General features: G+C 37.3%; 2 protein-coding genes across 4 annotated transcripts in view; both read right to left on the minus strand.

The window, feature by feature from the left end:
- sema4c (sema domain, immunoglobulin domain (Ig), transmembrane domain (TM) and short cytoplasmic domain, (semaphorin) 4C) overlaps window positions 1-6,557 on the minus strand; it is a 399,444-nt gene extending 392,887 nt beyond the window's left edge. The window contains exons 1-2 of the mRNA XM_048188924.1: window positions 6,227-6,557; window positions 5,399-5,543 (exon numbers count right to left, since the gene is read on the minus strand). The gene's annotated coding sequence lies outside the window, so the exon portion shown is untranslated. The remainder of the gene's footprint in view (window positions 1-5,398; window positions 5,544-6,226) is intronic.
- Window positions 6,558-9,478: 2,921 nt separating this feature from the next.
- The window catches only part of gnb1l (guanine nucleotide binding protein (G protein), beta polypeptide 1-like), a 77,629-nt gene continuing 72,206 nt past the window's right edge, over window positions 9,479-14,901 (minus strand). The window contains exons 10-13 of one of the 3 annotated variants that reach the window (XR_007184659.1): window positions 11,614-11,780; window positions 11,265-11,301; window positions 10,455-10,530; window positions 9,480-10,340 (exon numbers count right to left, since the gene is read on the minus strand). The gene's annotated coding sequence lies outside the window, so the exon portion shown is untranslated. Of the gene's footprint in view, window positions 10,531-11,264; window positions 11,302-11,613; window positions 11,781-14,901 lie in introns of all 3 variants that reach the window. The other 2 variants (XR_007184657.1, XR_007184658.1) reach the window with 2 other exon arrangements.

Consider the following 14,901-nt stretch of genomic DNA (forward strand, 5'->3'; position numbering starts at 1 on the left):
AGAAAACGTTTTCCTATACCAGCATCAGATAGTGACCTGGCCACTGTTCTGAAAAAGGAATGGCTCAAAATCCATCTGGCCACTGTGAAGGACTTGTATCTGTCATTCCCAAGACGAACTGATGCTGTCCGCAAAAGGAGGCCCTACACCATCCTAATAAATTGTGTTTTAAAACCAGGTGTTTCAGTTTCATTGGCCAACCCCTGTATACGTGTATATAGGCCAAAATCATAAATGCGATTAGATGATGACGAAAAAACAATTCTAATTCAGAGCAGCTCAAAATAACATTGCAGCCATCATAAATCAGCAGAGCTGTCTACATTGGAAGCATCCGATTTAAATTTATTTAAAAACACCTGTTATTTGTTATAATAGTTCAACTGGCCCCTAATGGAGAACACTTTAGCATTTGAGACTCTTGAGTTAAGTGACTGTGCTCATTAGCTATTTTGGTTTTGAAATGACTTGTGAAGTAGTTTCACAGTGGTAGTTTCTGGTTACAGTAACCAAAGGCGTTAGCATCTTGAATTTAAATTCTTGAAAGCTAATTACTGCTGGTGTGTATCCAAAACAGCATGAGTCAGTTATTTATGAGTCTCAATTTTCACTCTCTCTCTCTCTCTCTCTCTCTCTCTGTTTGTCTCTTTCATTTTTAGACGGTCTGTACCTTTCTTCAAAAATAAACACCCTGCTTATTAGTTGCACATAAATCAAACCGTTCCGTACTGACACTACATGTTAGACTTCATAACCTTAACCACACAAGAAGTGGATATAGCCAAAGGTGTTTTACCACAAAATTACTACAATAACAGTGCAGACTACACCTCCCTCAGAGTTACAGGTAAACCTCAAGATTCAAGTAACCGCCATGTGGCTTTAGCATTAAATGATACTCATCATCAACTCAGAACAAACAGCTAAAGCTCTACACTAGCGATTTTCAAAATAGTGAAGGTGGTGGGTTGCCTGAATATCTAGCTGACTAATTAAATAATGCAGGCTCAAAATAAAAAATAAAAAACAAGGCATGAAGCAGTCAGATCGTGTGCTTTAAAAGGTATTAACTTAGGGTGTGTTCACACTTGTAGTTAAGTTCGCTTGGTTCGTTTGGTCCGGACCAAAAAAAAAAAAAAAACATTTAGTTCTGGTCTGCTTAAGCCCTATTCGGATGGGATTAGTTTTACATGGGGAGGTGAAGTAATGTAATTTTACCACAGGACGTCTGTAATATTAATGGCCAATTCGTACGTGATAAGACATCTCAGTAAAACTAGCAGAAGTGGGAGGAGTAACCCAATTTACATGTTTCTTCCTGATACCATGTATGCAAACAAATATAATCTAAATATATAATCTGTATATAACAGTTAGGTCCGGTCAAACGATTTAATTAAATTCTGATTGGATTCTGATGGTAATAGGCACCTGGGTAAAGCTAAAATTAGTTTTGTGCCTCTGACAAGTGCTTTCAATCTTCTTTTTGCTCTGAATGGTATGTGGAAAATACTTGATGTTTGCCACAGACTTGTCCCACCACCTACAACACAAATTAATGTTTCTTCAAGTGCTTCCATGATTGAAAAAAGCGCTGAAACTACTTTTAAACAGGAAATGATGGAATTTTACCGTACATATTTACAGCAGGTCTATTCGAACGAGATTAGTATTACCTGAGGTAATTTTTCCGGACATTTTTACAGAAGGTAATAGTCACCATAATCTTCAGTGACATTGTCCATAATGATTACTGAGATGGCACATTCGGACGGGACTAAATTCACTGAGAAGCTCTGGTAATAATTACTTTACCCCACCTCCCCATGTAAAACTAATCCCGTCCGAATAGGGCTTTAGTGTTCACATTGGCATTTTTAACACCAAGCCTTAAGATACCAAACCTAAAGGCATAGGGATACGTTCACAACCTGATTGGTCGGCTTTTAAGATGTATATTTTGCGACGGAACTTACCTACTGTAACATCCAAAACAATGCTGTGTGCTGGGCTAAATGCACTCGCTGTATGTGCGTAGCCTACATATGATGGTATTTTGACCAGCTGAGAACTCGTGAAGAGCTTATAAAATGTGTATAGGAGTCAAAACAGCGACAGGAATCCCTCCGTCACACACACACAAACGAAGATCTGCTGCGAGAAGACAGTTCTGATCCTGTACCAAATTGTAATGGGCAACATTTGATGAGAAAAAACAGGTATGCTTGAGCATTCTGTGCGTTTTAGGGTTGCATCTTGTGACATCATGTCCTGTATTTGGTTCGTTTACATGTCTTTGGTCCTTGTTGAATTCTATTTCATTCAAACCGCACCAGAGATCATTTGGAAGCGGACCAAGACATATCTTTTCAATGGCCTCGGTCTATTTGTTTGGTGCGTACCAGGGTTTGAATGGTAGAGTTCACACTTAGGGTGTACTCACACTAGGCACGGTTGCCTTGTACCGAGACAAAGCGCGATTGCCCCCCCTGCACTCACACCGCACTTAACATTCCAGGCGAAGCACGCTTACGTCATATACGATGCAACTTTTTGAATGGAAGAAAACAGGAAGAAATGCACTTTCGCTAAGATACTGCCTAATATATTTATCATTTATGCCGCCCAGCAATTTTTACTTGCACATATCAGAGGATTGTTACGAAGGCAGCTGACGTTAATGGAGGAATTTGCAGCTTTACTCGCAAACTACAATTTCTGTTCATCAATAAGGTGAGAAGCAGACCCGTTTCTAAACCCAAAAACACTCGAATTAAGTACAAGAATTGATAAGTGTGCTATCAGAGTAGTAATAAAGATGTTTGCCATCGTAATAATGACAGTAGCGCACACAAAAGTAGTAGCTGTTACGTGCTCAGGCATGGTTAGAGCTCACACTGCATGCGAATCGCTCTCGAGCCCAACCGAACCGCGCTCTGGCCCACCTCATCCAAGCGGGCCAGGGATGGCTAAACGAACTGTGCCAGGGCACGGAACGGAGCGCTCACACTTGCCAAACGAACCGGGTTTTGAGGGTCAAACGCGCTCAGGCACGGTTCAGAGTGCCTAGTGTGAGGACACCCTTAATCAAATGAACTGTACTAACAAAATAATTCCACCAAGGTTCGTTTCAATCGAACCAAACCTAATAAGTGAACACACCCTTATTCAAATGAACCGCACTAACAGAGCAATCACACCAGGGTTTGTTTTAATCAAACCAAACATGCCAAGTGTGAACACACCCTTAAAAACAGAACATTTCTGGGAGTGTTTCACCATCCAAACTGTCTAAAAACACGCTCTCAACATGCATACATACACATATATACTGTACATATAAACACATAAACACATATATATAGGTAAATGAGTAAATTTGCCACACTAATTGGCATTGTGTCACATCCCAACTCTTTATCATAAGTGTTTATGCTTATAGTTTGCTTAATGAGAAAAACATGGGAGAAGAACAAGGCTGTAATTTCCTGTATCAGTTCATCTGAGGCCAGAAACCAGACTGGTTGAATGGCCTTCTTTGTTGATACTAAGATACGAAGTCGGTCATTTGCATGCAGTGATAAATGTTGTTTACTTTCGACTTACACATGACTGAGACGACAGGTAAGCAGAATGAAAATGATATATGTATGTGCTCCACTGATTACAAGCCACACACATTCAAATACACACACATGGACGAGTGGATATTTCACACTGAGGAGGGAATTATAGTTACATGATGCATTCTGATGTTTAATGATGATGGTTCTGCTGTTAAATATTGAGTTACTGGTTTACATTTGTAGGCCATATAAACTGGGTAATATCCATCAAAACTTACGGCTCATCAGTAGCGGTTAATTTGGGCCATTTCAACCAGTGTGGGCAGCAGCAAACAAGACCCAGCCCTCTGGGGGGAAAAAAGAAAAGTCCACCTACATATTAGCTACAGCCATTCGAAAGAAGAAGGGCGGCTCCTTTTTAACCCAACCACCCCATTTAAAAGTATCTCACCCATTTTTCTCTTTAAGTAGACCTGGAAAGGCAGTTATGGGATTTGGGTCACTGAAATCACACAGTACCTTAGTCTGCACACTCCCCGGGAAGCCTTGCACCCTCTTTACCCCCTCCTTTCACACTAAGTTTGGGGTATGAAGGTTCAATGGCCTCCTGATTTGACACAGTGATGGATGGCAGGGTCTGTATATTTGTGTCTCTATTAATGCAGCAGAAAACGGCTATGTTTGGAGCAGAATACTGCATACTGCATACTTCTATACATTTTTAAGAAACATTATGTGGCAAACACTGGTAAACTACACTCTAGTCACATAACCGTATCATGTTGCATTATGTTTATTTCAGCAAGTGACATCTAGAATCATACAGTGGGTCCAAAAGACCAAATTGAATTGAATTTATCATCCATTTGTATCATTATATAGTTATATCAAAAGCGCTTTTGAATTTTTTTTGTAATTTTCTTGTAAATAATAAGACATTGTAAAATGTATTTTTAAAATAAACTTTTCATTCAAATTGTTATGCTGAAAATTTTATTTGGCGGGGGATCTTGTCATGTTACTATACGTAAAATTATAGCCTATATATCAATTATTTTGCCATTCTTATTTATTTTGAGGATTGCTCTTAGATCACTGAAGCAGACCAGCCTAAAAACGTAACTTTTTGACATAAAGAAATATATTAATAATAATAAAAAATAATATTTAAAAAAAAAAAAATTGATTGGGGGAGGGGGGGTGATGGCACATGGCATACCTTGCAAATGTTAAAATTTTATGTAAATTTGTCATAATTTTTAGCAGTCCAATCAAATAAGCAAAAAAAAAAATTGGCAGAAATACATAAATACATTTTAAAAAATTGTGAGATACAGCCTTTCATGCAGTGTTTTGCTTTGTACATTTTGTAGAGTTTCCTTGTATTCTACGCATGCAGCATATTCACTTTGCATACTATCCACAGTTAACAAACTGCATGTTACTTTCATTAGAAAAACAGTAGACTAGCATATATCTGCTAAAGAGCCTGTAATGTGTACAGTACATCACCCCACTTTAAGGATGTCTTGAAGTCTGCCCTTTACTTTAGGTCCCATCTTGCTTGTGAACACACTCCATCTCTCTCAACCGCTCTCACTTTAGAGCATCTCTGAGCTGTGAGCAGGAATAATATTGAGATTTCCTGTTTCCCACAGTGCAGCAATGGCTAAAGAAACCCAACCGAGCTGCCAACCGGGGAGTTGTGGAAGCCTTAGTAAATCTCACATCAGCCCAACACACACATACACAAACACTTGACCTGACAAAGCCCTCCGTCTCTTCACAAGACAGAGATTCATCCCAGCTCTTCTGAAACATTAAATTTGTACCTGTCAGTGCCTTCAGACCATAGCAGTAGGATTTGGGAGGTAAAAAGCCATTCGGTGCTGCATTTACATCAGAATCACCGCAGTTATGAGATGTCAGCAGAGATCCTTGGAGTGTGTTTTGCGATGCTTATAATGTAAAATAAATCTGTAACAGCAAAATACAAAATATTACATGAATTCAGCTCTATTTGAGTAAAATCTTGTAAAAACAATGGTGTATGGTGTATTAATAAAACAACAAAAATTTATAATTATACTTATATTTTTATAATTCAAAATTGAAATAAGTCACTTAGCTGAAATTCCAGGTTTTCAAAAGATATTTTTTACTAGATGAAAACTTAATTAATTCTGACATGAAATGAACACATATCCACAATGAATTTTTTTTTTTAGCATTAACTAATACAAATTTCAAGTCAGGCCTGAAGTCGTTACGCAACGGCACAGTATGTTTCTATAGAAGTCACAAGTCAATGTAAAATGGGCTATAAGTAGGAATGTATGAAAATGTATTAATCACATTTGTATTGCCAAAATGTGAATAGCTTCCAACAAAACTTAAAACACGAGCCCTTCCCCATAAACTATTTTTTATAGGAAGGACTCGGGACGTTTTTGCCGGGTAATCAAAAGCATGTGACGCATTATGCGCGCTCCAAAAAGCCTCTCACATAATGTCTAAAGGGCTATTCTGTACAGTAATGTCGATGTGTCTTGCAATGAAAAGGGATTAATTCAAACCATAGTCTCGCATAGCCAGATCTATAGTCTCAAATAGCCTAGTCCTACTTTAAAATCAAACTATAACAGTCTCATTTTAATTACCTCATCTGTCGACATGATGCCGGTGAATTGTAGAGCTTGTGCAGACATATCCACATCGTTATGATCAGATGTTTTCTTAACGACTGCTTTCTCACCGCTGTCATTTTGTGTGGAAAGCGCGTGGCACATATTTAGGCTACATACTCATCTAAACGTCGCTCTTAGCAGCATGGAGGGCGTCGGGATATTCGTTAAAAAAAAAACTGAATCGCTGTAAAGGTTACAACTTACAACTTATTTTTACTCCTAAGCAAAAGACGAAAAAGATGTTCGCTAGGCATTGAATTACATCAAAGTCCCTTTAAGACAAGTCATTTCACTCGGCGGCCATCTTTGAAACGCCTCTCGGGCATCCTGGGCATCATGCAGCTCCAAAGCTGTTTGCCAAGCTTTCGATTAAATTTCATATTTGAAATCATTAATGAAATCTGACAACAACTGTCTCATATTTTTTTTTCCAAACGCTCGAAATCATGACAAAAAAACCTGTATTTTTATACTGGATCAAGCTAATGCGCATGCGCAGACCTAAATGCGCATCTCTCGTGCCTCATTTCGGAGGCGCGAGTCTGACTGTTTCTATAGAAACCGGTGCTTCTAACTGCCGCTGCAGTGACACGATGACTTTACCAGTCGGCGATTGGCTCTTATTTAGAAGGCGGGACTTATTCCGCCATTGCGAGTTACACTTTCTCCCATTCAAAACAATACGGGTCCTAACGGTCTATCTCATACCACAAGAAAACAACAAATGGTGCTAATATACACACACGATGTGGTGTAATACTATAAAAAAATATATAATTATAACCTTTATCTCCATACCAGTATTCCAGATGACCAGACGATTCATCTTTTATAAATCGTTAAAATATTAATGTCTGTGTCGCTGTGAGCACGGAGACTGTTGCGTAGACTGTAAGTATTTAAAATGTTTAACTTTTTAAAATGATTGATGTTTAATATTAATAAATTATGCACATAAACGGCCGTCGATGGCATTCTCAAGTGAAACGAGTCGAGGCTTGGACCCGGAAACGGCGTTCCTTACGTCACGACTTAACAAGCGGATAGTTATGGCGATGAGTGTATTTGCATATTTTATTGTATGAATAGGCATGACAAAGTAAAAGTGTTGAAAAGCAGCTGAGGCTCTGTCATTTTTTATTTTACTTTATTTACCTCAGAAGTGTTTACTATGTGGGTGCGGGGAAAATAAAGCACACAAGATGAGACCCAGACGGTGGATTAAGAATACATTTATACAGTGAGTTAACCAAAATGAGAATTTATTTTCATATGGCATGAGAGGCTACAGCTTAAAATCTGTTAAGAGTCCATTTTAAATTTGAAAGTAAATTATAATATCTATTTATTTGTTATATCATAATCTGCGCGACACCGTCGTTGACTTTCTTTGATGACGTTTGCAGTGTGTTCCAAATGAGTGATTATTGTCAGCGAAGTCCACTTCAACGGATATACCGTGCTCAGGGAGTAGGGAGCAGTGAACACTGCGTAGGGACCCTGTCGAATGGAACGCAGCTTCAGTCTCTTGTAGCTACGTTGCGTGTGCACGAGTCACACGTGAACACGAGCAATAAGTTGCTGGCTGCAGTTCACTTAACGGCCACCGGTGTCGCTAACAAGTGTTTTTGAATTCTACATAACTTCAACTGAAGAACGTCACTGTCCATGAACCTAAAGCAATATTCATCAAAAAATAGAAACCGCTGCTAACCTGGAAATGAAAAAGTGGCCATTTTCATTCTGTTCAGTATCTGCAATCTAGGAAATACTAACTACAGTAAATATGAAAAATGAAATTTTGTGGGTGATGTGGTCTATCGGCCTGCCTAAGACAAAGTCTGAGAGGGAAAAAGTCACAAAAGTAGCATGAAATAGAGGCAGGATGAAATGTGGACATATATGAAGAAGGGAAGGAGAACGTTTGAGGAAAAAGTGAAAAGCACACGTCTGTTTCTCTCACATGAAGGCAAAGGTTTAGAGGCCTCAAGTGAATCCAGACCCTGGGTGGGCTGTCTTACCCTCTCCCTGAGGTCCTATTCTCAGGGAACAGCCTCAGAGAGAGACAGACAGACAGAGAGAGAGATGGCAGATTCTTTAAGCAGAACACAGTGGCCAGGCGCTGGTTCTCCATCTCACCTCCTGGCATTCCTCTCAGCTGTCCCACTTATTATTGGAGAAAATTTATGAGGTCATTCATTTAACTGGATTTAAATGACATTGGTTCTGGTTGAGGAAGCTTCATGCAAACTCCAGGATCATGTGGGCTAGAGAAAACAGTCGACCAAATAAATCAGCATGAGGGAGAGAAAGAAAAAAAAACAGAGAGAGAGAGAGAGAGGAATAAAGGAGAAAAATAAGGACAGTACCCAACTATTTTATGACAGGTTTCAGTTTCACTGTTGATATGAGGATGACACCAAATGAAAGTAAAATTTGCTTTGGCGAGTTGGATGGTATATTGGAAAATATTATTTTCTTAATTCAAGTTTTCCAGATATTCTAAACATCTTTAAAATAATACATTTAATAATTTTACTTATTTTCAGATATTATGTCTTGAATAAGGTTTATTTTTCTTACCCCACTGGCAAAATAAGTATAGGCTAAATCTAATTAAATGTAGCTGTTTTCAAGTGGGATAAAAGAGAGAGAAAAAAAAATTCCAGTACATTATCATTTAAAAGTTTTTGAAAGACGTCTCATATGTTCACTAAGGCTGAATTTATATGATCAAAATACAGAAAACAAAAACAGTAATATAATATTATTACAATTTAAAATATCTGTTTTCATTTTAAATATATTTTAAATGTAATTTACTCCTGTGATGTCAAAACTGAATTTTCAGCATCATTACTCCAGTCTTCAGTGTCACATGATCCGTCAGATATCATTCTAATATGCTGATTTGACGCTCAAGAAACAGTTCTTATTATCAACAACAACAAAAAATTCAGGCCCACTTTATATTAGGTGTCTTTAATTACTATGTACTAAGATTTTAATTAATAATGTGATACAATGCACTTATTGTGTACATACATGTTTTTACATGTTTTTACATTTACTTATATTTCAAAATACCTGCATATAATTACATCTGTAATTAAACCTACCCATACCACCAAACCTGTTCTTACCCTTACCTGTATCCCACCTCAATAGCAGCAAAAGTGTTTAACAACACTTAATATAAAGTGCGACCAAAATTCATAATAAATTAATTCCACTGTCACAACAATAATAAAAAAAAAAAAAAGGTTAAGTAAATGTTTTTAATTCAACTGCCATGGAAGGTGTGGCAAAAAGCTCATTTTGGATCATGTGTCTGTACATTGTGGACACATACAGAGTGCAAAAAAAAAAAATCAATAAAGAGAAGTACAGAAAGCATATTCCACAACAGGCAAAACACTTCTGGCACTTTGAATGCCACAATACAGACAAACATACTTCAGAAGAAATATAACTCACAACACAGACCGGTATAGCTGCAGGGCTGAGAAATAGACAGACAGACAGAGAGAGGGATAGAAAGAAGGAGAGAGAGGGTGTAAGAGGAAAGACAAACCACCTGATCTGAGGAATTTTAAAGTCTCAAACCGCACAGGTGTCAGTAGACAATAATCACAGAGTTTCACCATTCCAGTTCCAGACACACTATGTGTGTGTGTGCGTGTGTGTGTGTGTGTGTGTGTGTGTGTGTGCGTGTGTGTGTGTGTGGCTTGCACATAAATGGCTGTGTAGGCAAAGCAGCCTGCATTTGCTTCATGTTTGTTACATTAAAAGTACCAGGAGGAAGGAGAGAGAGAGAGAGAGAGAATGAGAGAGAGAGAATGGACCACCCACTGACTCATTGACTGCTGGAGGAGTGATGAGACCCTGAGGAGATCTGAGAGCTCCATCTAGAAACAGCCACCAGGAGGGAGAGAGTTGCCGTATCCCTCTCACACACTCACGCATGCATGTTGCACACCTACGCATACACCATTGAAAAATGCCAGCAAGATTCCATGCATTTTGAAACGGCAGATGCATTAAGTCACATCATTGTTTGTTTTTCCAACGTGACTCTAAACCACTCCTGGCAAAACACAACATAAATCAAAAATGAAATGCAATTAAAGGCTAATAGCTCCGGTTTAACTTGCATCTTTCCAGATTAAAACATATTAGGCATGGCGGTGGACGGTCACACCTCCAGATCTCTGCCAGTCCCAGAGGAAACTTTTAGCGAAACATCAAGTTCATCTCCGCTGTTTCTCCTAAAATTCCTTAGAAAGAAAGTAAGACAAATGTTGACAATGGTTTCTACACCAAATCCAGTGTTTCACTTAGAAATTGCTAGTAATTTGCACTATTAACTACAAACAAAACAGCAAGCAACACTTAAGTAAACAAATAAATGAGAATTTTTTTAGGGGGGTCCTTTCTTCTTTGATATAGTACACTCTAAAAAATGCTGGGTTAAAAACAACCCAAGTTGGGTCGAAAAATGCAAACCCAGCAATTAGGTTGTTTTAGCCCAGTGGTTGGGTTAAATGTTTGCCCAACCTGCTGGGTAGTTTTATTTAACCCAACTATTGTTTAAAATACTTACTGTATTGCTTGCTTAAAATGAATCCACGTTGGAAATTAACATTAATATGTTTAATAAATTAACATTTATTAATACGTTTTAATGAATAATAATTAAACAATAAACAAATTGCTTATTAATAGATGTTCACCTTTTGATTATTATTGTTGCCTCTAGTAATTATGTGTCTTATTTTTAATTTCGAACCTATTTTGGGTTCACTTTAAGCCAGTTATATAGCAAAAATTTAACCCAACCGCTGGGTTAAAACAACCCAATTGCTGGGTTTGTCCATTTTAAACTCATGGGTTGTTTTTAACCCAGCATTTTTAGTGTATCTTTCTTGATTGATTGACTGACGATAAACAATTATTTTTGTACATGCACATTACATATCATCAATATTCACATTAACATAAATGTACCCACGTTTTCGTCGACAGTCCCTTTGCCTGATGTTGTTAGGCTGAAAAAAAGAATGAAAACGAAGACAAAAGAAAGAGAAAATAACAGGTAAAAAGCATACAGCTCAGTTAAAAATCACATATACTTGCATAAGTATAATATAAACATATTCTCGTAACATATAAGAAAAAAACATCTGTAGGAAGTTTTTTCTCAGGAGAAAAGCAGAAGACTTCAATTTGCTCTCCATTAAATCTCACTGGTGTCTAGGAGAAACAATTGAGATCTCCTTTTTTTTTTTTTTCATTTGAGATCTGACATTTCTCCTTCCTATTTCACAGACTCTTTTTGTATCTCTATTACAAGCCCGTACCTCTGCAAGTCCTCTTCCCCACAGAAACCTCCTAACCTCCGGACAGAGGCCTCCTCCCTGGGGTTGACCCCTGCCGCTCGGGGTCGGCATCCTCAGCGTGCAGTCAGCCTCTGTGGTCTGGCTTCCTCTCTCCGCAGAGAAACCAACACACGCAGCGGCTGCGGCCGCTAAAAGAAAACACCCGCTGCTGGTTTTTAAGCCATAGGAGCTCATCTGCATCAGCAATAATGAGCTTGCTGTGCAGAGCCAGGATAAACACACTTAAAACCACCACAGAAAATCCAGCCCTGATTCAGCAAGGCTTCTGAAGCTATCACAGACCCATTCATCACTGGACGTTTATTTATAGGGGCTAAATTTGGGTGTTTTACGAGCAATAAACATTCTTTACATACAGGAGGATGAACTTAGGACACTGATTTCACCATTGAATCACATTGAAGCGAACGGTTGTAAGTGCAGTTCGTACATCCGGATCTTCATATTTAGTATAAAATAGGGTGCAAACAGAACCAATCATGCCATTCGTTTTGTGAATCTCTCTGGGGTCAAGTGAGGTCATGCATGTACTGTACCAATCACTGAGAATGATTACCAACTCTCTCTGCCAAACTCATATACATTAAAACACATACTCACTCACACACAAACACACACAATGGAGAAATAGCATAAACTTACATAAAAAAGAATTAATATACAGTTACTTATTACTGTAGTCTAACCCAACCCACACCCTAAACCTGACCCTAACAGAGAACTTTATGCATTTAAATAAATAAATATACACCCTAATTCTACCCCTTGCAAACAGCATTTTTTTTGCATGTAAAATAACAAATAATATGTTAGTAGTAGACATGACATGCTTTACAATTTGAAGATATTTTGAAGAATATTATTATATAAAATACAACTAGGTATGGAACAACTTGAGGGTGAGTAAATGATGACAGAATTTTCATTTTTGGGAACTATCCTTTTAAGTACATGAAAAATACATGAAAAAACCTTATTCTGATTATATATATATTATATATATATATATATATATATATATATATATATATATATATACATACACATACACACACACACACACACACACACACACACACACACACACACACACACATACATATATATATATATATATATATATATATATATATATATATATATATATATATGTGTGTGTATATATACACACATATATATACACACACACAATCTAAATCTATTGTAATAGTTTTAATTTGTTCATTTAATTTGTTAATTGATATCAATTGAAATATTTTAAATCATTATTATCCTTTAATTCGAATGAATGTAATTATGTATTTAAATTGAATTCATCACTAAATTAAATTTTTTAATGTTTATAATTATTGTATTAACATACATGCTGTTTTATGATAACATATTGAGTAAGAAAGAAAGAAAGAAAGAAAGACCAAAGTACCTAATATACAAGGGAAAAAAAAAAGACCTGTCACATGCAGCACCTAAAATACACTGCAATAAATAAATAAATAATAATAATAATACATTTTATCTCGGTATTTTTGTCTGGTTTTCCAGTACAAATAACATTCTTAAATCAAGATACATTTACTTAAGAAGCAAAATTACAATTTTTTTTTTTTTTTTTTTAATGTATGTATCAAAATTAAGTGAGTTTATATTTAAAACAAGAAAAAAAAATATTTGCCATGGGGTCTGAAAATGTAATTTAAGGGGGTGGATTAAGGGGGTGGGGGGGGGGGGTATTTTTCTTATTCCACTGGCAGATTTTTTTTTTTTTTTTTCTTGTTTTAAGCAAAAACTCATTTAATTTTGATTCATTTTTCAGAAAAGAAGACTTAATATCTTAAATCATTTAGCGTCTAAAGTAATGTATCTTGATTTAACAATGTTTAGATGTGTACTGGAAACAAGACATAAATACTGAACAAGTGTATACACTTTCCCTCATAACAGTCTTAAACACTTAAACATTTAAGATTCTTCTAAGATAATAAGATTCTAAGATTCTAAATTATGATTTTAATGTAATAGGGGAAAATTATACAATGGATTCATATTTGTCGACCAAAAGAAAAAGAAAAGCATTGATACGTGTCTGCATTTCTATCTCCATCTGCTCTTCCAGCAGCGAGCAGGGCTGTAGACACGAGAGGAAAAGTCAGAAAGCAGCAGAGGCCACTGCCTCGCTCAACATTCCATTAACACGGACTGAAAACCTACAGGCTCTGCCTCTGCAGCCTAATTTGCATCAGTAAACATTCATGCAGCTCCTTCAAAGCACAGCGGGCAATGAGCCATGATGCTGGAATGTGTGTGTGTGTGTGCGTGTGTTCATTTATTGATTCTTGCTCCAGTGTAAATTACCATTGAACTTCATGTTTACAATTCTGCATAAGTTTCCAGTATGTATTTTTGCACAAGGGTGTGTATCTGTCCAACTGTATACACGATCGAAAGAAAGAAACAAAGCATAATCGTGCACTCTAAGTGTGTGTTTGCACACATGCGCCTTCGCTGCCACCCAGGTTGCATCGACAGGTGTGTGAAAGGTGAAGTGGTCCATCATGAGAGAGTGTGAGCCATCTCAGGCCTGCGACCCGAAAACATGTGTGTGTCCAAACACGCCTAATATAGACGAGTCACCTGATCCAACATTAGAGAAGCAGTACTCCTCTGATGCTCACCGCACCACAAACACAAACTTGAACCAAAGTGCCACAGACAAACAACTGAAAGTGTATCGGTTGTGCATGCGAGTGCGCAGTCTGTCTCAATGCGGATGGCAGATTTAGCAGTAGATGTTGCATTTAGCATCCCATCAAAAAATTCTTCATCCATCTGCAAATTTACATATACATAAACAAGAAACATCAGGAAGCAATCCAATGATCTATTGTAAAAATATCCCTACATGTGAAATGAAACAAGAATATAACAATTTAGAATTTCGGTGCGCTTAAAAGCATTCTTTTGAGTGGAAAAATTACATAAAATGACAAAAGCAATTATTTTGATCTTTGATAGACAATCATTACTGGTTCTACATTGGCTGACATAAAACAGGATTTCCATTCCCTTTCCATCTGTCTATGTCCATCCCATTGCACTGCAGATCACTGCTGGACCACAAAGGGGAGCTGCAGCTTTTTGAAAAACTGCAGACACACACACACACACACACACACACTTGGGTTTCTATATTTTATGTGGACTTTCCATAGACAATGATTTTTATACTACACAAACGGTGTATTCTATCCC

This window comes from Megalobrama amblycephala, linkage group LG4 (genome assembly GCF_018812025.1).
Source record: "Megalobrama amblycephala isolate DHTTF-2021 linkage group LG4, ASM1881202v1, whole genome shotgun sequence".
Taxonomy (NCBI): domain Eukaryota; kingdom Metazoa; phylum Chordata; class Actinopteri; order Cypriniformes; family Xenocyprididae; genus Megalobrama; species Megalobrama amblycephala.